Raw genomic sequence first — 27,468 nt, forward strand, 5'->3', positions numbered from 1 at the left:
ACCGCAGCCCCCGCCTTGCGCCTCCCGCTCGGTCTCGGCCCCCCGGGGCGGCAGCAAGTTTGCCCCCAGCCGCTCGGCCCCGTGGCCGCTGCGCTCCTCCCGCGCCTAGGCCCCGGGGTGCACCAGGCGAGGCGGCAGGCGGGAGGCGAGGGCGTGCGGGCCGCCCGGCGCGCGGGCCCCGAAGGGGCGCCCCCCCAGTCGGCGTGCGCGGGCCGCTGCAGTTCCCGCGCTGCCCGCCGGGCGGCGCTCCGCGCCTCGGCCGCGCTCCTCCCGCGCTGCCCGCTCGCCGCTCGCTCGCCGCCGGACACAGACTCTTCCTTCAGCTGCCGGCGGATCGCGCTGGAGCCACCGCGGTTGCTGCGGAAGAGGAAAAAAAAGGAAAACAACAGCCCGGCGGCCGGCGGAACAACGCCCGGCCCCAGCTCAGCCCCCGGAGTGCGGAGCCGCCCAGGTAAGGGCAGGGCCCGCCGCGGCGCCCCCGGCCCGCACCAGCGCTGCCCCCGCACCCCTCGCGTCCCATCCGCGCGGCGCCCGGCGCGCGTCCCCTCCCGCGCCCGGATCCCCTACTTCTGACGTTCCTGCCTCTTCTTCCCTCCGGGGCCGCGGCCCCGCACCCTTCCTTCGCCCCCGCCCCCACCCCCTCCCCTGCGCCCTTCCTCCTCTCTCCCGCCTTCAGCCAGCCCGTCCCCTGCACTCCGGTCCCTGCGTCTCTCGATCGGGCCCCGAACCCCCATCGCTCTGCGCCGGTAGTTCCTCCAATCTCCATCCCCATCTCCCTCCCTCCGCATCCCTTTCCCGGGCTCGCGTCCTCCCGCTCTGGTCCTCCCCCAGCCCCCGTAAACTCCCAGCCCTGCCTCTGCCCCCTGCAGGGCTGACGGCCCCTTCCCCACCCTGGCGCTTCTCCCTCCACACCTCGTCACCCTCCGCTTCTCCCGTCGCCGCGGTCTCCGGCTACAGTGCTCCATCCCAGCTCAGCCCCGGAGCCCACGGAGCCCCCTCCCCCTTTCCTCGCTGCCATCTGCCTCGACTGCCCCTGGCCCCTGCCCTGGACTCGGGCCACCACCACACCCCCCACCCTACACGTCGTCTCGCTTTGGGGGAACAGCGTCCTATCAGAAATGGACGAATGAGGCTGCCACCCATCCCACCCTAGTTCACCCGAGTGGGAAGTGAGGGAGAAACTCCAGAGACCTGCATTTGGGCGTGTGATGGGGGAGGGGGCTGGGGAGCAGCGGGGGGAGGGGAGCTGACTGAGATTCTCTCCAGTGAGGACCGGCCCAGCGAGCCGGGAGCCGCTCCGACCTGGCCGGGGTGGAGGGCCAGCTTGCGACAGCTGGGACAGGGGTTTCAAGGCGCCGAGAGCACCTGTGCCTCTTTCGCTGGCCTCCTTGAGCTGAAGAAAGTGAGAGGGGAGGAGCTGGGGCCGGGGGAGAGTTGGCGAAGACCTTTGGGGTGGAGGAGGCCGCGATGGGGGAGGCCCTGGGCCCTCTGGCCCGCGCGCCTGGCAGTGGCGGGGCAATGCGGCCGAGCTTTTCCTCCGCCGGACCTTCGGCTGCACAGCTCTTGGCATCTCTACTTTATGCTGCCATCTTCCTCCTGGTGCTGTTGTCTGGTGATGCCACGAGGTGCCACCTCCCTGCCTCCCTCCAGTGGCTCTTCTGGGCATGTCTCCCAAGGGCCTGGGTTGTCTGGGAGGAAGAGGGGCCCTCTGGGCTTGCTGGGTGCCTGTGCCAGGCAGTGGGCACCAGGCAAGACCAGACCAGGAGGTCCCAGGACTGGGTGTGAGCCTTGAGCCCTGCCAGGAACAAAGAGAACTACCTTCACCTAAGCTCCCTATGGATCACCTGGGTGACAATGACGCTTCCAGGAGCACTTGCTAAGGGTGAACGTGATATCCTCTGGATGGAGGCTCTCTGGGTTGGTAGTGGGCACCTGAGGGAGAAAGCTGGTCCTGCTTCCTTGCTTCCCTGTCCATGTGTGTAATGGGGGGGAGGGACCTGGAGAGGTCAGCTGAGCGCCAGTCCTTAAACCCCTCCTCCCAGGAAGCCCTGGGAACTCCACTGGGCATCATCAGGTCCATCGTATTTGCTGAAGCTGCAGCTCATGCCTCATCATTAATCAGGTTTATTATTTTCCTCACTGGCTGGATGTGTTTCTCAAGGTCACGACCCTTTGGAGAGTTAATCTAATATGCACACATTACAGTGTCTGGGTTTGTTTAATTTCCCGTATTTTGTTCAATTCTTGCGGAGGGAGCCTTCCATGGAGCTGTGGCCCGGGCTTGCCCACCGGCCTCCTGTCTGCCTCACCAGCTCCATCCATGTCTTCCTCGGGACCTGCCAGCCAGGACCAGAGAGATGAGGCTGTCCCTGGAGCTCTTGGGGGTGCCTGGTGGAGAAGGGGCAGGGCTTTGTGGAGGGGGTAGCGAAGGGGTTCTGGTTTTCTGTGTTTTCCCTGTCCCCCGCCTCCCTGGGCATCTTGATCACTGGCTGGCATTTTCCCCAGCACCGAAAGCACTGGGTCTGCTTCGTGGTCTGGCTCCCAGGTGTGGTTTTCCCTGAGGCTGGAGAGGGAACTTTGCTGGGAGAGAGAAGTGGACACTCGAGGGAGAAGGGCCCAGCTGCCGGGACACAGTCCCTCCTGGACGGTGGGCTCAGCTGCCCCCGATGTGGGTCTCAGCCCAGCCGAGATGGAAGGAAGGAAGGAAGAAGGGCAGGATGACCTGTCCTGGGTGATGAGGAGAAACTGCTCAGAAAACAGGAGGGACAGCGAGTAGGAAGCCAGTGGCTGCGTGTCTGGTTGCGGGTGGGCAGCGCCAGAGAAAGTGTGTGGGAAGAAAACATCTCTTGTTGCTTCTGCAGTACGAATCCCACATGTGGGGATTGAGTTCCATGGTTTTCCAAATGCTTTTTAGAAAAATGACCTCATTTGATCTGAACCAGACCTGCGTTACGTCTGTGCCTCTGCCCTGCAGCCCCGTGTTATTGATCTCCCGGGAACTGAGGCTCGCAGAGGTTAAATGACTTGTCCGAGGCTCTGTAGCCACACCTGAGGCCTCTGGACTCCCGGCCCGGGGCACTTGTGCTAGTACTTGTTGCTTCTTAAGGTCTCAGCTGCTCCGCGCTCCCTCTCTGCATCCCCCACTCAGCCCTCCCCTCATTCTCCAGGGTCAGCTCAACACCACCCGGGTCTGGGTTCTAGCTGGTCCTTGGTTCTGCATTTGCCCAGCTCGTACACTGGCTGTCCCGGTACTCCAGCTGGCCTGCCACCTCCACACCAGGTCATCACTTCCTCTTGACTTCCTCCTGTGGAGAGTTCCAGGTTCTCTCAGGCTCATAGCCTGTTCGCCTTGGACCCCTCGACCCCTGCCCCCCCACATACACACATCCTCCACTCACTCTCCCAAGTCTTCATGTGGCCTCAGCTTTTTGGGGCTCTGCTGGCGCCCAGCCTTGGGACTGCATTTGCTCACCCCCCCTGGGTTGTGGTAACACAGCCTCCTCCTCCCTGGGCAACCTGCAGGCACTGCCTCCAGACACTCTACTGGTACCACACCTGCCTTCCTACAAAGGATGGTATTTGTAACATGTGACCAGGTCTCCAAAGCCTCAGTGGCCCCCAGGCTCCTGGAAAGAGTTCCCAGACCGTGGCCCAGAGTCTATGGCATGCACCTCCTGTCCCCGGCTTTATGCCTCTAGTCGTGAGCCTCTGTCCCTTCTCTGCCCACCATCACCCCAGGCCCTCTACCCCTTGCCTTTTCCTTTCCTCCTCTTTTTTGATCACCCACACCTTTCTCAGCCATCAAGATGCAGCTGGAGCCACACAAGGTGCAACCTGGGAAGGACGCCCCCACCCTTACCCTCAGCCTGGGCTTTCATCCCAGCAGGAAGTGGTGGCAGCTTCTGCTGCTAAGTATCAGGCGTCTTGGGTTCCTGTCCTGGTGTCACTCCTGGAGTGACTTTGAACAAATATCTTAACCACTCTGAGCCTTACCTGTGTCACCTGTAGAATGGGGATAATCTCACCTGCCCAGAATGGTTGTGTGTGGGAATATGGTTTGTCGAGTGACAGGCAGCCCAGGAGGTACCCGGGAGCATTCCTCTTGTGGCCCATCCCGTGAAGCCTCTGTGGCTTAGCTCCCAGCTCCTGCCTGCTGTGGATTATTACCTGTCTCTGTGTGTCTCCCACCCAGATGTCAAGTCCCCCAGGAGCAAGGCCTTTGCCCGGTGCCTTTTCACACCCTCATCCCGGACCAAGGGAGCGCTGTCCTTCAGCATCCCAGCAATTGGCCCCTGCTCATAGTAGAAACGGAAGAAATAGTCGTTACTTGATTATAGTATTTGCTTACATAAAACAAGGGATGCCTTACAGGTAGCAAATCCAATACGAAGAAACATTTTAAGCCACAGTAACCAGCCGAGGTAAATGATGAGAAGGAAGGAGAGACTCAATTTAACATTGCATTGCCTTTGTAGTCTGCTCATTTTGCTCAATCACCCCTGAGACCCTGTGAGTTAGATGTGATCAGCCCGAATTTTACAGATGAGAAAGGGGGTCCACAGGGGCCCCTGCAGTGTAGCCCACTCTGTGCCACATCACAGCAGGGGGCGCTTCAGAACCCCAGTTCTTGACCTTAGACTTGGGCCTGAAAAAGGGAAGAAGTTCTTTATAAAAAGATTGGCCCCTGGGGAGTTCCCAGTGGAATGAATCTGGGAACCATGAAGATGCAGGTTCGATCCCTGGCCTCGCTCAGAGGGTTAAGAATCAGGCATTGCCGTGAGCTGTGGTGTAGGTTGCAGATGCGGCTCGGATCCTGCATTGCTGTGGCTGTGGTGTAGGTCAGCAGCTGTAGCTCCGATTGGACCCCTAGCCTGGGAACCTCCATATGCCATGGGTGCGGCCCTAAAAAGAGAAAAAAAGAAAAGAAAGATTGGTTCCAGGTTTTCTTTAAACAACTGAGCACTCCTGTCATTCCCATGTGGCCCAGCAGGGATTGGGGTTTACCAGCACCTCTGGGAATCTGGTTTGTGGCTGGGTGGAGTGCACAGGAGGGCATGAGGCACGGTTGGCATGTGCGGCGTGTGCATGAATGGGAATGGGCACCAGCCTCAGGCTGAGCAGGTGTTCAAATGGGGCTGGAACCCAGGACGGGGGGTGGGGGGGTGGGGGGAGGAAGGGCTTCTCAGCGAGGAGGGGACAGGGGATGTCCTGAGGGTTGGGTGATGGGTAGGAGGGGCGAGGTGCAGGTGAGGAAGGGGCCTGTCTGTGGGGAGGAGGGGTGAGAAGTGGTGGGGGGTGTGCAGAACTAACTGTCCGCAGGACCTTGAGAACCAAAGAGAAGGGGTTCGGGACCCTCAGCAGAGGAAGGTGGTGCCTGAAGGGGGGTGAGAGCCCAGGGGTAACGGCAGAAGGGGGTGCACTTGAGTGACATTTCCAAGGAGCAGCAGGACGTGCTGACAGATTGGGCGCAGCAGACGAGGGAGCAGGAAGTGTCAGAGGGAACTTGGAGATTTCCAGCCTCGGTCTGGAGGAGACTGGAAGTGGGTCTGAGGGAGGCTGTGGAGTGTCCCTAGACATGCTATGAGGGGGGCGATGGGGCTTTTGGGGGTCAGCCCAGGGGGGCTGTGGGGTCCTGGATGCATGCCTAGGGGCATATGCTGGCAAGAAGGCAGGTTCTAGGTGTTTCTGATGCCAGATTTTCACCCCTTCAGCCTCGTGTGTGCCCTCTCCTCTCCTCCTAGAGCTGGGATCCCTGTGCCCAGTACTGGCTGTGCCTGTCACCTCTAGGGGACAGTGCCTCACATGCAGCAGCTGCTAATTAAATATTATTAATTTAATTATTTAATTCTCACCTGAGTTGGCCTCAACTCACATTTAACAAATGTTTGTTGCAGACATAAATTCATAGAGCATGGTGGGTGCGGAGGGGAGTGTGAGGGCTGGGCGGGGGGGCCTTTGGCCTCCTGGTGTGGAAGGTCCCCAGTTCCTCTGTCACACTGGGCCTTCTCCTCCTCCGTGGCTGCCCACTCAGTGCTGGACCCGACTATTTTCCAGGATGCTGGGGCCGGAGTGGTGGTGGGGAGGAGCGAGGGTCCAGAGGCTAGCAGACCTCCTTTTGTTATTCAGTCCTGGGTTTGAGCTTGGCCTGCTGTCCACTAGGGACACAGTGGCTTGACAGGGTAACCACTGTGAGCCCCGCCCCTCTCCTGGATTAGCCCTTATGGCCCCTCATTTGCCCCCCCCCCTTTTCAGGGAGCAGTTTGCTTGGAGGAAGCAGACAACCCAGGTGGCTGTGGTTTTGTTTTTGGGGTGCTGGTGGCATTTGGGCCATGGAGAGGCTGAACAGGAAGCTGGTGTGCAGTCTTGGGGGTTGGGGGGCATCTTTGGTTGGGAAGGGGGCACACTATGGACCCGTGGGAGAGATCCGGCTTGGAAACGGGAAATCTAGTCTCCTTATCTCTGCCTCAGTTTCCTGTCTATAATCTGGGGCATGTAATAAACTTGACCTCATGGAGTTCTTGATTCTGTGAGATAAGCATGTGGAGACTCCCTGGAGCGGGGAGCCAGCATGGGTGTGACCCCCCCCCCACCACAGGACAGGGAGGGGGGCTCTGGAGTAAACACAGGTTTAGAACTGGAGTTTAAGTGCCAGAGTTAAAGAGGAAGATTTAATAAAATGAGAAATCAATAGCCCAGAGGAGGTTAAGATGTGTGAGAGGCTGGCTACAAGGCACACTTAATAAAAAAGAAAGTTTAAGAAGCCGAGCAAGTTGGGCATATCCCGGGGAGCTGGGGTGGTTTCTGCTCTCCAGCCCTGCAGGACTCCTGAGTGAGGAGCCTGGGTTTAGGGGCAAAGTGCCGCCGTCACCTTTCGGGGACAGATCTCTGCTGCTCTCAGCCTGTTGGGCAGCCTGAACCAGACACCCCTGTTCCTCCTGCAGTGGCCATGTGGGGCGGCGGTGGCTGCGTCTCGATCAGATTGCACCGGATTCAAATCACAGCTCTTCCAGCCTCATCAGTGTGGCATTGGCAAGGGGCCGAGGAGCCAAAACTCACCTCTCTAAATCCCAGCAGGTGCGCTCAGTGATGGTAAATGGTCACAGTTGATATCGTTTACAAGTATGATTACTTTTCATGTTTACACAGTCTCTCCCAGCCCTGTTCAGTCCCTAAGCCGTCACAGAACACAGTCCCTAGCAAGGTGGGTGAGAGGGTGGGAATTGAGGCATGGCCTTATGGAGAGGCAGCAGGGGCATTTTTTTCAATCATCAGAGAAGGCTAGAGTGGGTTTCGTCTAAGCCCCAGACAGAGGAGGCCCCTGAGGTTCAGGGAGCTTAAGTCACTTGTCCAGGGTATAAGACAGGGAGTGGCTGGCAGAACTGGGGTGTCAGCCCAGGCTCCTCAGCCTGCATCCTTTTCACTTGCCTTCAGGAGTAGGGGGCCGCTGGAAAAGACAGACTCCCACAAATCATTTGGTCCCATCCCAGCATCCAGACCAAATCAGATCAGAGAACGATCTTGCTTCTTTAAGGCACTGCACTGTGAACTTGGGAGCTCGGATACAGTCTTGAGTTTCGTCTCTAGCACTACGGTGACACCTAGTAGGTACTCAGTAAATATTTGTTAAATGGATAAATTAGTTCATAGCAACAGTGCTGGTAACAATAATAATGGCTAATATTTATCGAATGCTTGTTATACACCAAGCATGATGCAAAGTGCTTTCCATATGTAATCTTAGTTCATCCTCTTAATGACTTTAAGGTTCTGTGATTATACCCATTTTCCAGATGAAGAGGCGGAGATTCAGAACACATGATTCATTAGCCCAAAGTCTCATGGTTGGTAAGAGGCAGGGTTTGAATTTGTACCCAGGTGGTCTTATTTCACACTCTGGCGGTACAATTCCTATGTGCATGTGCATACGCATGTGTGCATGAGTGCACATGTGTGTGAAATACACGCGGACTCTCCCCTAATTGCCTAGACTCCCCTCTGGCTCCCTCACTACTTCTGTTTCTCATCCGTTGGCAGAGAGGCCAGGCATGGAGGTGGCAGTGGGCTCTTGATATGCGCTGGTGCCTGTCTTTCCTTGGCCTGATTTCTTTGACCCCCTGAGTGAGAGGTCACTGGCAATATTGGGGAAACAACTAAAACCAGCCCAGCAGAGCTTCTGCACTGGTGCCTGAAACATGGAAAGGGGAGGGCCTGGGGGAGGCTGAAGAAGGCAGCCACGTGAAGCCTTGACAAGACTCTTAGGAGCCAAAAAGTTGGAGCATTGATGGAGCTCAGGTGAGACTAGGCTCTGCCAGGTCCTGGGCCTCAGGCTGCGTAGACCAGCCAGGGTTAGTGTACTGGCCTTCCGCCAGGGCCGCGGTCCTCACTGCCTTGCATGGCTGCCCAGGGTACTAGGGGAACTAACTTGGGTCTTGGACTACTCTCAGAGGCTTGACAGCATCTCCGGAAGAAATCTAAAGGCTCACTGCTGGGCCCACGTGGTTATTATTGATCTTTATGGCATCTTCCTGGCCTAGTGCAGTTCATAAGATCACAGTGGAAGGTTGGTAACAGGATGGGAGTTTGGGCATCTCTTTGGAGGCAACAGAGACTTTTTCGGAAGTAGAGAGGACTAGAGTGGGTTTAGAGGGCCAGGAGACCCCCATGGAGGCATTTATTAGGGGAAGCTGGCAGGTGAAGTGTGTCACCAGCCCTCCACCCCACGGCCAGCCTCCATCAGCACAGTCGGCCTTTGCTCCGAGGCCACCAAGACCCCTTCCTGATGGCGTCACACATTCATTCAAAGGCTTGTGATGGCTTGGGGATTTCTGCCCTTTCCCCCAGGAGCTCACAGGCCACGAAGGTGAGGGGTGGTTGGGGCGGGTGGGATTTATCCAGACCCTCAGAGTCATGGATTGAGAGGTTGGATCAGGATCCGGGACTTCTGCCCCCCGCACGGGGCTCTGTCCACACACCCGAGGCCTTGGGAAGGCCACGGCGGCCTGTGCAGATGACGGAGGCAGTGGTCCTTGGGTGCACCTGCTCCTCCGCCCAAGGTGAGGATGTTACACAGAGTAAAGCAGCATCTGTCCTGGAATGATAATGCCTATTTTATTGCAGGGAAAACTGAAACTCATGGAGATTGAATGAATCACACTATCTTATTCATGGAAGGAACTTGAGATCATTCTGTCAACATCCTTCCTCTGCTCTCCTCTTGCCCACAGATAGAATCTCCCCTGCTAGTTACCTACCTCGGCTGCCTCCTCCTCTGCCTCCTCCTCTACCGCCACCTCCTCTACCGCCACCTCCTCCTTCTCTTCTCCCTCCTCCCCATCTTCTGAAAGCTAACATGTTCTAGATGCCTTATGTGTATTAAGTTGATCTTCCAACAACCCCATGAAGTAGGGAGTGTCATCTCCTTTTACAGATGAGCCAACTGAGGCGCAGAGCGGTTGCATAGCTTGCCTGGGTGACACGCCAGGTGGGGCCAGGGTATAGACTCATCCATCTGGACCATACTCTTGACCACCCGCCGGGCGAGTGTAGATGAGCATGTGGGAGCACCTGACGCACTGCCTGGCATGCAGAAGGTGCTCAGGAAGTGTTAGCGCTTCTCCTCAAAAATATCAGAAGGTTTCGCTGGACACTGAGCCAAACCTGCTTTCCACGCCCTTGTTCTGCACCCCGCCTTGGAGGCCTGAAGGCACTTCTGCCCTCTTGCCCTTCCTGTCCTGAGGGTGCGAAGCTGCCTCAGGAACAAGAAGCAGAGCCTCCTCCTACCTGGGTTTCTGTTCAAGACTCTTTTCCCCAAATGGAGTCCCCTGGCAGGAAGCTGATGGCTTCTTGGTGGGGGCCCCCGGGGAACGTGCAAGGCTGGCCCTGGCCTCACGGGCAGGTAGGTGCCTGATCCTTGGTCACATCCATTCATAGCACACATTTTCCGATGGCCTCCTGGGTGCCAGGCACTGCCACAGAATCCCACGGGGTGGGCTCCCCCTGGGCTGGACCCTTTCTAAATGTGCAGGCAGACGTCTTCTGAATCTGTCAGATGACGGGTTGGGCCTTGGTCCTGTGGGGCAGGGGGCTGAGAACCTCAGTGACCGACTGCTCCTTTGAGCTCCTGGGAGGCTGGGTGATGCTGCAGACACCTCCACCAAAGGGCCAGAAAGTTCAGATGACCCAGATCTGAGGGCAGGCAGGTAGGTGGAGAAAGCTGACCCCGTTTATGTGAGCCAAAATAGCACCACACCCTTCTCCTTTGAGAAGAAAGGGTCCTGCCGGAGTCCGGAGTAAATAGGCTGGAACATGAGATCCGCTAGGTGGGGTGCAGAGCGGAAGTGACCAGGGCAGTGGGCGGCGTGAGTAGTGGAAAGTCGGCTGAGTAAGTTTCCATCAGCACAGGACCCCCAGGCTGGTGGCTCGTGGGCTGGCTCTTCCCCTCGGTGCCTCTCTGGGGAGGGGGGTCAGTGGAGGTGGGTACTCAGTACTTGATCCTGGGCTTCTGGAGCTGGGGTGGAGCCGACCTTTGTCCCATGTTCCTGGGCTGGGAATGCCGCCCTTCTTGTCACAAGTTCCATCCTCTTATGTCTTGGCAGATCCTCAGAGCAGCCTTGCACTGCAGGGATTACTGGTTCCATTGACTCGAGAGAGGGTGGGTGCTCCCAGAACCTGGGGAACCTGAGCTCACACAGCTAGACCAGAGCATCACCCTTTTCTTTCTAAATGTGTGGCTTCTTCTGGTGGCTGGTGCTTCTCCAAGGAGCCAGTAGGGGTCTTTGCTTGAGTCTCCAGCCCCTGCAGGGGAGGAGCTTAAACAGCTCACCTGGAGGCGGGTCAAGGGCTGGTGACCACAAGGCCAGCCAGGCCACACTCAGATGCCTCAGGGAGGTCCGCAGAGGTCATCGTCTGTCTCTTCAAGACATGAGCTCCAACAAAATAAAATAAAAGGGAGTTCCTGTCATGGCTCAGCAGTAACAAACCCAACTAGTATCCATGAAGATGCAGGTTCCTGGCCTCGTTTAGTGGGTTAAGGATCTGGAGTTGCCATGCAGTGTAGGTCACAGATGTGGCTCGGATCTGGCGTTGTGGTGGCTGTGGTGTAGACTGGCAGCTGCAGCTCCGATTGGACCCCTAGCCTGGGAACTTCCATTTGCCACAAGTGCAGCCCTAAAAAGCAAAAAAAAAAAAAAAAAAAGACATGAGCTCCACCACACAGGGCCTGCATCTTTCTCAGCGTTGCAACCCCAGCAGCTAGGACGGTGCCAGCATATTGCGGGTGCTTGTTACATGTGTGTGGAGTGAATGGCTTCCTTTGGCAGCCTGCCCCTCGTGTGCAGAGGCCCGCATCGTGGAGCCTGAGGCCAGCGATGAGCCTCGGCCCTGGAAAGCTGGGATGTTGTGCTTCGGCTCACAGGCATGTAAGATGGAAGGGTCGGTTGTGCGGATCTCAAAGCACATTTCCCTGGTGGGTAGTGGGATTAACACAACCCATGACGGAGCGGAACCAGTCCGAAGGGCAGTCCTAAGACCTAAGCACTTCAGCCCCTCACCACTCAAACCCAGTTTGGCCTGGCATGGGGGCCGAGGGGGATTGGATGGAGGTGTCTAGTGAGAGTGGGGGTGGCACGTGCGATGAGAGGTGTGACCTCTGGATCAGGGTGGGGCACTGCCGTCCCCGTGTGTCAGGACGAGGCTCTGGGAGCAGAGGCCTGAGCCCCAAGGGTGCTCCCTAGACACGCAGTGTGAGCTGGGGACTGCGTGTCGCCAGAATTCCTTTATTCCCAGCAGAGTTAGTTGTATGGGAGGGCGGTGGGCAGAGAGGGGCGTTAAGGATGTGGGTGGAGGACCTGGGAAAAGGCCACCTTTGTGCGGGGATGGAGGGCGCGTGGGCATAGGCCTGTCTGCCCTTTCAGCCCCTGGATCTTGGGGCACAGGTGCTGCGTGTGATGCAGAGCCCGGGGACTTCTGCTGCCCGGTGTGGCCTTGGTCAGTGGCATCAGATGGGTTTCCTCCTGTGTCCCCTTCTGCTGGTTGGCCGTGGTGCCTGCAAGGCTGGCTTGAGAGGACTGGGGCGGAGTATGGGCTGCCTGGGAGGGAGCCTGGGTGGACTTGGGATGTCTGCTGGGGGATCAGGGCACAGTGACATTTAGTGTGTAACAGTGTCCAGTCGCATTTAGTCCAGCCAGCTCATTTTACACACAAGGAAAGCCAGACACAGAAAGAGGTAGGAACTTGCCCAGGGTCCTGTGATTCGCAGCAATGGGATTCAAAATGGGGTCCCCTAGCCCCTGTTCTTTCTTGTCTTACGCCTCTCACTAGACTGATTCTTCAGGAGCCTCTTCTCAAAGCAGGGGAGCAGGTGCCCGTTTCCGCTGCTCCCCACCTGGCCGGCCTGGTTCAGCGGTGCCCCCACCATCCCCAACTGCTAGCCAGCCCCGTCTGTCCTGGGCAGGCCAGGAAATGAGCCTCAGAGTCGGCCCTGCCCTCTGGGAGTTGTGACCCCAAGAGGCGTGTGGAGGAGGGACAGGCAGAGACATCACACAGACCCACAGCAGGCAGTAAACACACACTCATCCAGGCTGTGCCACAGAGGTGTGTGTTAAGACCCAGGGTCCAGGCTGAAATGGGCAGTGCAGGACAGGCTAATGACTCTCCTTTAAGCAATCCCAGGAAGCTTCCTGGAGGAGGGGGCTTCTCTGCAGCGTGGTGGTGTGGGAGTGCTGGTGCAATGTGTGGGAAGTCGTCTGGTGCGGTGGAAGGGTGACAGGAGAGGCCCTTGGCCAGCCTGGGCTGAGAGTTCCCACCTCTTCATTTACTCTGCAGCCTTGGATAAGTCTGTTACGATGTCTGAAAGCCTCTGTTTGTTCAGGGAAAAGATAGGGAGGAGAAAACACCTAATCTTCGAGGGCTTGGAGAAGAGCAAATCAGATGACATCGGAAGGGCTTCTTAGAAGGGGCTTTCAGTATGTACTGTGTGACTTTATATACGGTTCAGGCACAGGCAGAGTAACCTGTGGTAACAGGAGTCAGCGTGGCAGTTATGCTTGCAGGGGGGGAAGGGGGATGGGGGCTCTAGGGTACTGCTGATGCTGTTTCTGGATCCGAGAGCTGATTCTGTGGGAGATTCACTGAGCTCTACACTTTCGTGATTTTTTTGTACATACATTATACTTCATTTGAAAAAAAATTTTTTTGATGTTTTTTTGTTTAAGGTGCTTATGATGCTAGGCATGGCTGGGTTATAATAGCCAGAGTCCTGTCACTTGACAGAATGTCTAAGAGGAGACCTGGAATGACCTTTGGAGAAATCGTGTCTAGTTTGTGTGGAATATTTTAGGCAGTGTGCTAATCACTTCACATGCATTTTCTCATGTAGTCCTTGCAACAGCCCCTGGTTTTTTTTTTTTTTTGGGGGGGGGGGGTCTTTGTTGTTTCTTTTGTTTCATTTTGTTTTGTTTTTCTGTTTGTTGTTTGTTTTGGCTACACCCACGGCATGCAGAAGTTCTCAGACCAGGGATCCAGCTGGGATCGAACCTGCGCCACAGCAGTGACACCATCAAATCCTTAACCTGCTGAGCCACCAGGGAATGCCCAACAGCCCCTGTTTTATAAGTAGGGAAACTGAGGCTCAGAGAAGATGTGTAATTGCCCAAAGTCACACAGCCAGCCTGGGGCAGGGGTGGGCCCAGGCCTAGTCCGACTCCAGAGCCTGGGTGGAGCATGAAGGCGCTGACCTAACCTCTTGTCCTAACCCCTTCCTTGGCTAAGTGAGGGGTGGCTCCTGGGTCTGTGTTGTCTTTTAATTTGACGATGCTGGGGGTCCCGTTGGCCTGCAGCTTGTGGTGAGAAGAGCACAGTTCCTGAGCTAGTCCCAGTCGGGGTGTGCCTCCAGAATGGGGGTAAGTGGGAAGCAGGAACCGGAAGGAACGCATTGGTCAGAGAGCAGCAAGATTGTGCAGGCTGGGTTGGGTTGGGGGCAGGGGCGTCTCCAAGGGTCCTGGTGGGGAGGGGCTGTGTGGACGCTCCAGGCGAGTGATGCCTTGCTCAATTAAACCCCTCCTGGGCAGATCCCTACCAGGTAAGAGGAGAATGGAGTATTTTTCCTCCCAGCAGCCAGCCAAGGGGAGGGGGGAGCTGTTCTGCATTAAGCGAATTCCCTCACCTCTCCCAGAGTCTGTGCAAGGAATTTGCATCTTCACAGAGACTTTACTGCTCAGACTGGGCTGGGGGCTGGGAGGAAGGTGGGAAGTCGGGCCTTTTTGTTGCTTTTATTCAGTGGCTAAGCAAGTCGGCCCAACTCCGATGAAGCAGCCCTGCGGTGTGGCCTTGTCTAGTGGGAGAGAGATGCCATTGTGTTTGTGTTTATATGCAACTGGCAAAGCAGATAAAGCCTTATTATTGTCCAAGGTTTCCAATCAGATGGGGAAAAAGAGGGCCTGGTGGCATCATTTGAGGTGCTGAAGGGCACACAGCTTCTGTACCAGCTGAGCTGCTCAGCTCCTCTGGGAGGCCTGCCCTGATTAACCCCTTCAGCTCCTGATGGTTACATCTCAGCCCTCAGCAAGGACCTACACACTGTGAAGAGAGTAAGCACACTAGCGAGTTCTGGTTGTTTGTGATTGCTTTTGTCTTATGTCTGTCTCCAGTATGTTGATCCTATCACTCCTATTTGACTGGAGGCTGACTGAGGGCAGGGACTATGAGGACCCTTTCTCTGGGCCTCCCTTTGCAATTCCATCCATGTAGCAGGTGCCAGCCTGCAGCGCAGGCACTAGTTCCGCAGTATAGCGTTAACTCTGCCTCAGGACCTTTGCATGTGATGTTCACCTGTTTGGAACCCCTTCCGCCACCTCCTCTTTTCCTTTTGCTTCTCCATTCATCTTCCAGGAAGCCCTTTCCTGCGGCCTGCTGAAGCCTAAAAGGGGCCCCCTCTTGCTGCTCCCACCCCTCCTGCATGCCTTCCCTTCAGAGGATTCTCCAAATGGTGCTGTACCTGCCTGTTCACGGTAACTGCCACCCTGACTAGGCGCTGAGTTCTGGGCAGCTCGGGATTGGATTGGGCTGTGACATCCACTCCTGTGCCATGGCCTCTAACACAGAGGGTCTTGCTGAATGTTTGTTGAAAGAGGCAAGGCCCTTGAACACCAGATTGGGGGGCCGAGGTCCAGAGCTTCTCCACAGGAGCCCAGCTGCTCCGTCCACCTGCCCTGGAAGGAATGCCCTTGGCCTTGACTCCCTCCAGTTGAGCCTGAGTCCCAAACAGCTGTAGAGGCAGGACTCTAGAGCCCAGCGTGGGCGCCAGTGGCCACACCTGTTTTGTTCAGTGCTGAGTTCCTGACATCTGTACACAGATGCTGCATCAGAATGTCCCATGAATATGCCTGGAAATTCAAATGTGTCTGCCCCCAGTGGGGAGTGGGGCTGGCCAGAAAAGGTGCTTCCCCTCCTTCATCCTTCCATGGAACCAGGTAGAGGTGTTTTTGGGTGTTCTAGAGAAATCTCCCCTCCTCACCACCTGCACGTTTGCTTTTGGGCACTTCCACATCCACTTTCTCATTTAATCCTCCTAGCAATCCTGGGAGGCGGGTGTTATTGGCCCATTTTACAGGTAAGGAAAGAAGTTCAGCGTGGTTATGCTGATATGGCCCAGGTGACAAGGCTGGTGAGCAGCAGAGCTGGGAGCCAGCTTTTCTCTTTCTAGCACAGCCCCATCGCGGCTGCCCTTCCTTCCAGGCAGCTCAGCGCCCTGTCTAGGAATCAGAGATCCCCAGCGTGTGCGTCCTCCTAGCACCACCCCCTTGTCCTTGATTGGAGCCCGAGAGTCCATGACCTTGGAAGGCCCGTGTCCTGACCACAAAGTGCGCTTGGGGAGGAAATCTGGCTTTGACAAATAGCCCTGTGGTCCCAGGACATGCAGGGCTAATTCAAGTGCAAACAGTGTATTAGTATTTATTACTCATGCTCCACTGCTAATAAAATTTGAGTTTTAAAAATAATGGTGAGCAAATGAATTGGTCGATGGCCTGTGGGGAGAGAATGCAGGGAAGGATATTTCATAGAGTTCCAGGGGGACGAAGCCCATGCAGTTTCCCTACTGGCGTGGGGGGATGGGAGGGCTTATTTTAGGGGGCAGCCCTCCACTCCTGGTCCTGTTCAAGAACTCTTTAATCTACATGTTAAAATTGGTTGAAAGCACCTTTGCCAAGGGTGGCATCACCTCCAGGCCGAGGAAGTGGCTGTCGGCCAGGGAAATGCCTCTCAAATATCTATTTCAGTTATCTGTGCTTAAAATCCGTAATTTGGAAATTCTTACAAAGGCCCATGCCTGCCATCCTGTGGGTACCTCTGTTTCTGACACCGGAGTTGTAGAGCAGGCCAGGTTCTGCCAAGCAGGGCAGAGACCTCAGAAGGTTCTAAGAAAAACCGGGGAATATGTCATAGGCTCCATGATGCCTCAGAATTAGGAAGAGAGAGAGGGAGCCCTGGGGAGTGGAGGGGACTCAGAGCTACCCTCCCTCCTCTCTGATAGATAGCACCTCTGTCCCTGTAAGTCATCAGTCCTTCTCTGTCTCAGGAGCATCATGAGCTGGAAGAAACGTAAGATGTGCTACCGTGTGACTTTGCGCTAGTCATTTAGCTTCTGCGGGACTTAGTTTTCTCATCTGTAGAATGGGGGTGATAAAACCCACTGGGACCACTTTATAGGATCAAGAGGGGAAAATGGGGCTGTGTAAAGCAGAAGGAATATGACAGTCCTTCAGATATTTTGAGACCATGCCTTTGCTTTCCTCAGGAAATTGCTTTGCAGAGTTCCTGTTCTAGCTCAGCAAGTTAAGGACCCGACATTGCCTCTGTGAGAATGCGAGTTTGATCCCTGGCCTCACTCAGTGGGTTAAGGATCTGGCAATGCTGCAAGCTGCAGTATAGGTCACAGATGTGGCTCCCATCAGCTGCGTCTTCCATCCAGTGTTGCCATGGCTGTGGCCTAGGCTGGCAGCTGCAGTTCCAATTTGACTCCTAGCCTGGGAACTTCCATTTGCTGCAGGTGCAACCCTTAAAAAAAAGAAAGAAAGAAATTGCTTTGCTGAAAGCTGGGCTTTCAGAGGGCTTAGAAAATGTGAGGGGCTTTGGGGTTTATTTGTGTAGGTGGTACCTGGAATATCCTTCAGATTTCATCCATTGGCCGTGATGGACGAGGAGCTGCTTTGCCCTCCTCTCCCTCCTCTCGTTGCTCTCCCCGCCCCCACCACAGGCACCAGCTCTGCCCAGATGAGTGCTTAGACACCAAGAGTTGCCAGCACTGCGGACTCGGCACTCAGCACATCTGCCTCCCAGTTCTCAGTCAGCCTTGAGGTGGGCACCAGTGTTCTCCCATTTGACTGGAGCAGGAAACCGAGACCCAGAGCAGTGAGGGGCCTGGCCAGGGTCATGGTTAGAACTGAGCTCTGCCTGGCTCCTTCAGCATCCTGCCTCCTCAAGGTTCTGGTCCATGGTTGCCAAGCCAAAGGTTCGGTCAGTGACTTTGGGTGTCCCTGTGGAGTGGGTGCCATCCCCCTTATTCTCTTTTACTCTCAAATGGAGACCCTCCTCCTGGCCCATCTCTGGATGCTCTGAGGGTGAAGAAAGACTTCAGCGCAGCCAGCAGGTATTTGACCTTTGTGGTGCCAGAGACTGTGGGAAACAAGGCATCCAAAGGCCGAGCTGGTGTCTGTGGCCACTCGGACCCCCGGGGCTGCAGATGCAGAGGTGGTTACCTGGTTGTGATTTTGGCCTCTTTAAATCCTCCGTTGCCCCTCCCCAGTTCCAGAGGTGGCCTGGCCCTCTGCTCTGCATGTCCTTTCCCCAGACCCAGGCTACACTCTGAGCATCACTGAGGCCTGCCCTTCGGCCCAGCGACTTTGGATCTGGCTATCCCAATGCCATGGGATCTGTCTTCAGTGTGGGTATGGTGGCCCGGTGGCCCTGGTCTGTTGGTAGGCAATGTCTGAACAGCTGGGAGGCATTGGATCCTAGGTCTTCGCAGTGGGGCGGGGTAGGGTGGGGTGGGAAATGGGTATTGTTTGGACATTTGGTGTAAATTAGTAATATTGTGACTGCTAATTGAATGTCCATTGATTGCCTGTCAGAGGTTAGATTTAATCTGTCCTTCCCCCTGAGTCGCAGTGGACTGCTTAAACAGTTTGCTTGCTTTGCCCTCGTTTTCCTTTTCCTAACGTGGTCTCCTTCCCTGCACCCTAACCTGAGGTTCATTTCACTGGCTTCGTAACGAGCGTCTTCTGTTTTCTGGCACTGATCTTGGCCTCCCTGTAGCCTCTAGCCCCTCCCAAGGGGCTGGACTCATTCCTCCACTGGAGCTTTCCTGAAGCATCTGGAGACCCAGGGCAGACAGAGTCGGCCTGGTGCATTTCTTTTGGGGATTTAAATGCTTCGAGATGTTCTCTCTGGGGAGTGGATGGGGCAGTGGCCTGGAGACTTAAGGGATGAGCCCTGGTTGGGGCTACCTTCATTCACTCATTCACTCGTTCATTCATTCACTCTTTCACTCATTCATTCACTTATTCACTCATTCATTCATTCGATGAGGCACGGGCTCTAAGCCAAGCTCTGTGATCAGCCCTCGGGAGCAAATCCTGAGTTCAGCATTCTGGAGTAGAGATGGCGAAGCGAGCAGGTGACACAGTGCAGCGTGCTAGTCCAGGCAGGATCCTGGGGACACCGAGAGGACATTTGAATCAGATGTGGGCAGCAGGAAACGCTTCCTGGAGAAGGAACAGGGCCTGCAATAGAGCTCGAACTGCATTTCAGAGGACAAGGAGCAGTTAGCCCGGCAAAGGGAATCCTGGGCAGAAGGCACAGCCTGTAATGGCTAGTAACCTGGAGGGAGAGGTGGCCAAGAGTCAGGTGAGGGGCTGATAATTACAAGTGAGTTTCACTGAGCATCGGACAGTTTCTAAGAGCTTTCCTTGGATTGTCTAGTTTAGTCCTTAAAACAACCCCACATGCAGGTGCCATTAGCATCTGCTTTAATGGCTGAGGTGGTGGAGCCTGGATCCCACCTGTCCTGGTGGAGGTCCAGCATGGTGAATGCAGGCATCCGGCTTAGGAGTGCCAGCTCCTTCAGCACCTTCTGCTTCACAGCTATGTCTGCCTCAGGGCTATTACACCAAGGGTTGGGTCGGTGACCTTGAGGTGTCCTTGCTGAGCCAGATTATGGAGGGTCTTATGTGTACAGTGAAAAGTTTTAACTTTATCCTGAAAGCTACATGGAGCCACTGAGAGCTTTTAAACAGAGGAATCACTTGATCAGGTTTGTTTTCAGAAATGACCACCATTACTGCAGTGGAGGATGGGTGGGACTTGATCCAGACCAGAGGCATGGGGAGCAGCTACTGAGCAGGGAATGATCCTGCAAAAAGGGCGGGGGGCTGGCTAATGGGGCGGAATTGGGGCGCAGAGGTATGAAGGAGGCAGAATCTATAGGACACCTAAGGGTTAAATGGATGAAGGTGAGGGAAGTGGGGGAAGGCAGGTGTTTAGATGATTCTTTGATTCTTTTTTTCTCCGTTTGCTTTTTAGGGCCGCACCCACGGCATATGGAAGTTCCCAGGCTAGGGGTCGAATTGAAACTGCAGCTGCCAGCCTATGCCAGAGTCACAGCAATGCTCTGGCTAAGGACTGGAGGTTCCAAGACCTCTGCAGCTCAGGATGGCCAGTGGATTCCCACTACCTCCTTCTCAGGCCCGATTAATTTGCTAGAGTGGCTCACAGAACACAGAAAATGTTTTTCTTACCAGATCACTGGTAAAAGGATTATAATTCAGGAACAGCCAAGTGGAAGAGAGGCAGAGGACAGGGTCCGTGTCCTCCCCAGGGGTGCCGCCGTCCCCAGATCCCATGTGTTCACCAACCTAGAACCTCTCCGAACCCTGTCCTTTTGGGTTTTTACGGAGGTTTCACTGTATAGTCATGATTGATGAAATCTTGGCCATTGGCACCTGATTCACCCTCCAGCCTCTCCCCACGCCCCCCACCCAGAATACTCACGTGGTCAGATCTCCTGGCAACCAGCTCCCATCCTCCGGTGGGGGCCAAAAAGTCACCTCGTTAACATAGTAAAAAACTCATTATCATGTTTGTCGTTTAGGAAATTCCAAGGGTTTTAGGAATGGGGATGAAGACCAAATATATATTTATTATAAATCACAATATCAGTTCCCAAATCGATAAAAATATCTTTATCATATAGAGACCTTACACTCATTTTCCCTGAAATGACAAGTGAATTCCTTCCAGTTTCAGCATATGTGCTGCTTCTGCTGAAGGGAAGGCTCTGAAGACCCAGATATACCCTATTAATTAGCTAACAGCGTGTTTTCTAAAACACAGAAAAGATGCATGTTCAAACTACACAACATTGTAAATCAACTGTCCTTCAATAAAATTTAAAAAAATGAAACAATTTAATAAAAAAAAATTTCTGAGTCTTCATACCCTCTGAATGTAAACTGAGGGCTCATTGGCTACAGAATTCTTAACAGGAGTTACTCTCTTAGGACAGAGTTTGGGTTTTTTTTTACCCCCCAGTTTTATTGAGATATAGTTGACATACATCCCTGTACCACTTTAAGGGGGTGCAGCATCATGGTCTGACTTACATGTATTGTGAGATGATTACCACAGTAAGTTTAGTTTGCATCTGTAATCTCATGTAGATGCAATAAAAATAGAAAGTAAAAGAAAACCATTCCCTTCCCTGAAATCCGGAGCTCTTAGGCTTTGCCCTCTTAACTGCTTGCCTGCTTATCTTACTGCAGCGTTGGCTCTAGTCAGCATCCTGTGCGTGACATCCCTAGTGCTTACTAATCTTACAAGTGGAAGTTTGTACCTTTGGACCACATTCTTCCAACACCCCCTCCCCCACCTCTGGTAACCACAAGTCTGAGCTCTTTTCCTAGAAATTTGATTTGTTTGTTTCTTAGATTCCACATGTCGGTGAGATCATATGGTTTTTGCTTTTCTCCGTCTGACTTACTTCACTCAGTAGAATGCCGTCAGAGTCCATTTGTTGTCGCAAATGGCAGGGTTGTCCTGTTTTTGTTTTTTAATAGCTGACTATTAAAATGTCCATTGCCTACATGTGCCGTATCTGCTTTATCCATTCATCCACCGATGAACACTTAGGTTGTTTCTGTATCTTGGTTATGGTAAATAATGCTACTGTGAACACGGGGTAGCATCATTGACATAGTGTTTGACAGAGTGTTTTTGTTTCCTGTGGATATACCCCAGAAGCCAAATTGCTGGATCCTATGGTAGTTCTATTTCTTTTTTTTTTTTTTCTTTTTAGGGTCGCACCCAAGTCCTATGGTGGTTCTCAGGCTAGAGGTCCAATCGGAGCTACAGCTGCTGGCCTACACCACAGCCACAGCAACGCAGGATCCGAGCCGCATCTGCGACCTATACCACAGCTCATGACACCAGATCCTTAACCCACTGAGTGAGGCCAGGGATCGAACCCGAAACCTCATGGTTCCCAGTCAGATTCGTTTCTGCTGCACCACAATGGGAACTCCAGAAGTTCTATTTCTGAGGGACATTACCTCCATACTGTCTTGCATGGCGGCTGCACCTGTTTACAATTCCACCGACAGTACACGAGGGTCCCCTTGCCAGCGATTGTCCTCTCAGAGTCTCCCTTGGAGGCAGCTGGGAGTATTCTCAAGGCTGGGCACACAGAGGAGGACTAGATTGCAGTCGGTGATGGATTCGGTTCCGTTTTAGCCTAATTGATTTGAAGTGACTGCCCACGTGGAGATGTCCAGCAAGCAGGTCAAGATCTGCCCCCAAAGCCCAGGAGAGAGGCAAGGGCTGGGGATGCAGATTTTGGAGCTGGGGCAAGTGGGGGGCACGTGGGATTGGATGAGCTCCCCTTGAAAGAATGGAAGAAGAGAAGAGGGCTGATGCTGGGCTCTGGGGCCTGCTCACCTTGAGGGCCTGAGTCACGAAAGGGACCAGAGGAAGGAGCCAGAGGCAGAAGGACAGCCGCAGAGAGAGCTGTGATGGAGACCCAGCTCTTACCAGTGTGGTATGACTTGGTCTGTGTCAGCCATCCTGGAAGCAAGGGAGGGGTCCGCAGTGTGGACACTGCAGGAGGGCGCAGTACCCAAGGCAAGGGCAACTCGGGGTCCTTGGTGACGGTCCTGGGAGAAGACTGGGCGGGGCATGGGAAGGAGGTGATGGCAGTAGTGGAGGAGTGTCAGACAGCACAGGAGAGGACTCGTCACCTGTGGTTCCACAGCCTGGGGTTGGGGGAAGGGAGGGGAGACCAGGAGGAGCCCTGGGCAGGGGCGGAGGCTCGAGGGATGCCTCTCCGACCTGCAGGAGACCTGAGCACAGTTTACTGACTGAGAAAGACCAGAGGAGATGAAGAGGGGTGGGTGACCTGCCATCCTGGATGCCTGGGACTCAGGAGCTCCCTGGTCCTGGGGCTGCTCAGGATGGTCGGGGCAAACCGGGATGGTTGGTCACTTGGGAGAGCTTACATCCCATGGTGAGCTGCTGGGTGCTGGCCATGGGGTCTTGTGGAGAAGCCTGATGTGTGGTGTTTGCCAATTCCCACGGTCCGCTGAGATTACCAACGTGGTGCCACTGAAGGAAGGGAAGAGGTGCACGGCCTCGTCTGTGAGGGGACTGGGCGGCTCCAGCACACATGGGGGGAGAGGGAGAGACAGAGAGACAGAGACAGAGGGCCCCCAAGGAAGGTCCCCAGGGAGGGCTGGGGAGGCAGAAGGGGCTTCCCCTCAGTGGGGACCAGAGGGAGGAGGCAAGGGTAGACCAAATGCAGGGAGGGGGTGTCAGGGCCATTGCCGCGCTGTGGCCTTGATGGTCACAGGGAAGGAAAGGCAGAGTCGCTTTTACAGCGTGAAGGGGCAGGAGGGAGGGGCAGAGGCCGGAGGAGTCTGGAAAAAAACGTGAAAGGAAGGCGCAGGGGGTGGATAGGACCCCAAGGATTTCGGAGCAGCATTGAACGGCAGAGTCGGTGGTGGCCTGGACGGTCGCCAGGCTGTTCTGACAGCGCTGAGAAGCCGGTGTGTACACAGGAGGGGAGAGGCTGGCCAGCTGCCAGGACGGGGGTGATGAGAGGTCGAGGGAGCAGGAGAGCCTCAGGGTCATGGTTAGTGCAGGAATTGGCCATGGATTTCAGGCCAGTCAAGGCAGCGAAGACTCTGCTCAGAGGGTGTGGAGTGGGCCTGGGGCCTGGAGAGTAAAGGGTGGGTGACCCACTGTATTAGGGAGTGACGGGGTGCAGTCAGCAGCCAAGGAGATGAGAGGCGAGAGTCCTGGAGTCGGTGCTGGTTTGGGGAGTATGTCACAGTGATCTGAGCCCTGTGGCCCTGTGGAGCCACGTTTGACCTGAGGGAGAGGCCCCAGGTGGGCAGCCAGACTGCCACTGGGTTTGTGCTGTAACTGGGCTGTGCTGAGGGGGACCCGGAGAAGCACTCTTCCTGTGCGCGGGTGGCAGCCCTGGGCCAGGTCTGGGGATACAAGAGAGTGGGTGGGGAGCCCAGGAGGGACGCCCCCCACCCCCACCTCCAGATCAGGCCTGGTTTTGGAGCCCCTCCCCTCAACCACGCCCCTCATTCTGGCTTCAGAAGCGCAGCCTCATCCAGGAGCCCCGCTGTCCTCCCAGGACCGGCCAGGCTCCCTCTTCGAATTGGGGCTCAGCTTGGAGAGACCTTCTCGGCTCCATCCTGGTGCACTTTGTCTCTGCTCTGGGGTGTGTTTGGGGGATGACCCACAGAACAGGACACTAGGCAGCTGCAGCTCTAGACCAGTAACTTGTGCAGTGTGGGGAGGCAGTACAGTGGCCCTGGAATCAGACAGACCTGATCATTTAAACTCTGTGGGCCCTTGGTCAGGATGCTTAACCTGTCCAAGCCTCGGTTTTCTCATCTGTACAAGGGAGGTGATAATAGCACTCATCTTATTAACCGGGGAGGATTCGATGGAATAATCCGTGTAGTGTTGGGCAGTGCGCCTGTGTGCCTAGATGTCGCTCAGTTAACGTTAGGTACGATCACTGCGGCTGTGTGTCAGTCCCAGCTGTACCATCTGGGGGTCTTTCTCATCAGCATCGGCCTCCTCTGGTGAGTGATAGTCTTGGCTCACCATTACCAGTGCTGGAGGGAGAAGGGAGGCAGCCGAGGGGCCCGCATTTGCTCTGAAGCCCTGGCCAAATTCTGGGGATAGTTAAAGGAATACTTCTATGCTATTCTTTTTTTTTTTTTTTCCCCCACTGTACAGCAAGGGGATCAAGTTATCCTTACATGTATACATTTTTTTCCCCCTACCCTTTGTTCTGTTGCAATATGAGTATCTAGACATAGTTCTCAATGCTACTCAGCAGGATCTCCTTGTAAATCTATTCTAAGTTGTGTCTGATAAGCCCAAGTTCCCAATCCCTCCCACTCTCTCCCTCTCCCATCAGGTAGCCACAAGTCTATTTTCAAGTCCATGATTTTCTTTTCTGAGGAGATGTTCATTTGTGCTGGATATTAGATTCCAGTTATAAGTGATATCCTATGGTATTTGTCTTTGTCTTTCTGACTCATTTCACTCAGTATGAGATTCTCTAGTTCAATCCATGTTGCTGCAAATGGCATTATGTCATTCTTTTTTATGGCTGAGTAGTATTCCACTGTGTATATATATACCACATCTTCCAAATCCAATCCTCTGTCGATGGACATTTGGGTTGTTTCCATGTCCTGGCTATTGTGAATAGTGCTGCAATGAACATGCGAGTGCACGTGTCTCTTTTAAGTAGAGTTTTGTCCAGGTATATGCCCAAGAGTGGGATTGCGGGGTCACATAGAAGTTCTATGTATAGATTTCTAAGGTATCTCCAAACTGTTCTCCATAGTGGCTGTACCAGTTTACATTCCCACCAGCAGTGCAGGAGGGTTCCCTTTTCTCCACACCCCCTCCAGCACTTGTTATTTGTGCACTTATTAATGATGGCCATTCTGACTGGTGTGAGGTGGTATCTCATGGTAGTTTTGATTTGCATTTCTCTTAGGATCAGCGATGTTGAGCATTTTTTCATGTGTTTGTTGGCCATCTGTATATTTTCCTTGGAGAACAGTCTATTCAGGTCTTTTGCCCATTTTTCCATTGGTTGATTGGCTTTTTTGCTGTTGAGTTGTATAAGTTGCTTATATATTCTAGAGATTAAGCCCTTGTCCATTGCATCATTTGAAACTATTTTCTCCCATTCTGAAAGTTGTCTTTTTGTTTTCTTTGGGGTTTCCTTTGCTGTGCAAAAGCTTTTCAGTTTGATGAGGTCCCATGGGTTTATTTTTCCTCTAATCTCTATTGCTTTGGGAGACTGACCTGAGAAAATCTTCATGATGTTGATGTCAGAGAATGTTTTGCCTATGTTTTCTTTTTTTTTGTCTTTTGTCTTTTTTGTTGTTGTTGTTGTTGTTGCTATTTCTTGGGCCGCTCCCGCGGCATATGGAGGTTCCCAGGCCAGGGGTTGAATCGGAGCTGTAGCCACCGGCCTACGCCAGAGCCACAGCAACGCGGGATCCGAGCCGCGTCTGCAACCTACACCACAGCTCACGGCAACGCCGGATCGTTAACCCACTGGGCAAGGGCAGGGACCGAACCCGCAACTTCATGGTTCCTAGTCGGATTCGTTAACCACGCGCCACGATGGGAACTCCTGCCTATGTTTTCTTCTGGGAGTTTGATGGTGTCCTGTTGTATATTTAAGTCTTTCAGCCATTTTGAGTTTATTTTTGTGCATGGTGTGAGGGTGTGTTCTAGTTTCATTGCTTTGCATGCAGCTGTCCAGGTTTCCCAGCAATGCTTGCTGAATAGACTTTCTTTTTCCCATTTGATGTTCTTGCCTCCCTTGTCAAAGATTAATTGACCATAGGTGTCAGGGTTTATTTCCGGGTTCTCTATTCTGTTCCATTGGTCTGTCTGTCTGTTTTGATACCAGTACCATACTGTTTTGATGACTGTGGCTTTGTAATATTTTTTGAAGTCTGGGAGAGTGATGCCTCCTGCTTGGTTTTTGTTTCTCAGGATTGCTTTGGTGATTCTGGGTCTTTTGTTGGACCCAGATGTTTGGATTGTTTGTTGTAGTTCTGTGAAAAATGTCATGGGTAATTTGATAGGGATTGCACTGAATCTGTAGATTGCTTTGGGTAGTATGGCCATTTTTACAATATTGATTTTTCCCATCCAGGAACATGGAATATCTTTCCATTTCTTTACATCTTCTTTGATTTCTTTGATTATAGTTTTATAGTTCTCGGCATATAAGTCCTTTACCTCCTTGGTCAGGTGTATTCCGAGGTATTTGATTTTGTGAGGTGCAATTTTAAAAGGTATTGTATTTTTGTATTCCTTTTCTAATATTTCATTGCTGGTATACAGAAATGCAACTGACTTCTGAATGTTAATCTTATATCCTGCTACTTTGCTGAATTTATTAATCAGTTCAAGTAGTTTTTGGGTTGAGTCCTTAGGGTTTTCTATGTATAGTTATCATGTTGTCTGCGTACAGTGACAGTTTTATCTCTTCTCTTCCTATATGGATGCCTTTTATTTCTTTTGTTTGTCTAATTGCTGTGGCTAGGACTTCCAAAACTGTGTTGAATAGCAGTGTGTCTTGTTCCAGATCTGAGTGAGCTTCTATGCTATTCTGGTTGGCACCTTCTAGTGGAAACTGAGCCCAAGTCTCGGTCAGGGTCCACTGGCAAAACATCCCTCCCCTTCTAATGTGTTCTCTGCCCTTTCCCCTCTTTTTCCCTCCCAACAGCACTTACTACCTTCTAAGATGTTTACATATTTATTTTGTTTTTTGTCTGTCTCCCCTCACTAGAATGTAAACTCCATGAGGGCAGGGGTTTCTGTGTTTTGTTTGCTGGTCTGTCCTCAGCATCTGGAACAGTGCCTAGTATACAGTAAACATTAAATAAGTATTCATTGAACAAATGAATGAATAAGTGAAAAACCCCGAATAACCCACATACTTTATTCTTGCTAATTTTTTTCGTCAGCGGCCTGGTTCCTATATCCCTGTTCCAGAATCTTTCACTATTTGTAAAGCCTGATCTAGCCAGTTATGATATTGTGTAGTGCAAACAGCTTCCTATGGAACCAGAAGGGAGGGAACAAATCATTCTACCCAGGATGGGAGTAGGGCATGCTTCACTGAAAAGATGACATTAAACTGGGCTTTGAAGGATGAATAGGAGTTTTCTGTGTGGGATTCCATGAACAGAGGCACAGTGGTGTCAAAGTACATGGAATAATCAGGGAATAATGAGGAGTACCTGGATGTAGAGAATGTAATGTGTGCTGTGGGGGTGGAGGAAATGAGGTGGAACTCTTGGGATGGGGTCTTGCCGATGTATGCAAATATGCCTAAGAAGGGACGAGTAGTTGAGAGCC

General features: G+C 53.6%; 1 protein-coding gene across 1 annotated transcript in view; it reads left to right on the plus strand.

Moving 5' to 3' along the window:
* Positions 1-285: 285 nt before the first annotated feature.
* Positions 286-27,468, plus strand: part of GRIK4 (glutamate ionotropic receptor kainate type subunit 4) — a 456,521-nt gene continuing 429,338 nt past the window's right edge. The window contains exon 1 of the mRNA XM_047753544.1: positions 286-451. The gene's annotated coding sequence lies outside the window, so the exon portion shown is untranslated. The remainder of the gene's footprint in view (positions 452-27,468) is intronic.

This window comes from Phacochoerus africanus, chromosome 11 (assembly GCF_016906955.1).
Source record: "Phacochoerus africanus isolate WHEZ1 chromosome 11, ROS_Pafr_v1, whole genome shotgun sequence".
In the NCBI taxonomy this organism is placed as follows: domain Eukaryota; kingdom Metazoa; phylum Chordata; class Mammalia; order Artiodactyla; family Suidae; genus Phacochoerus; species Phacochoerus africanus.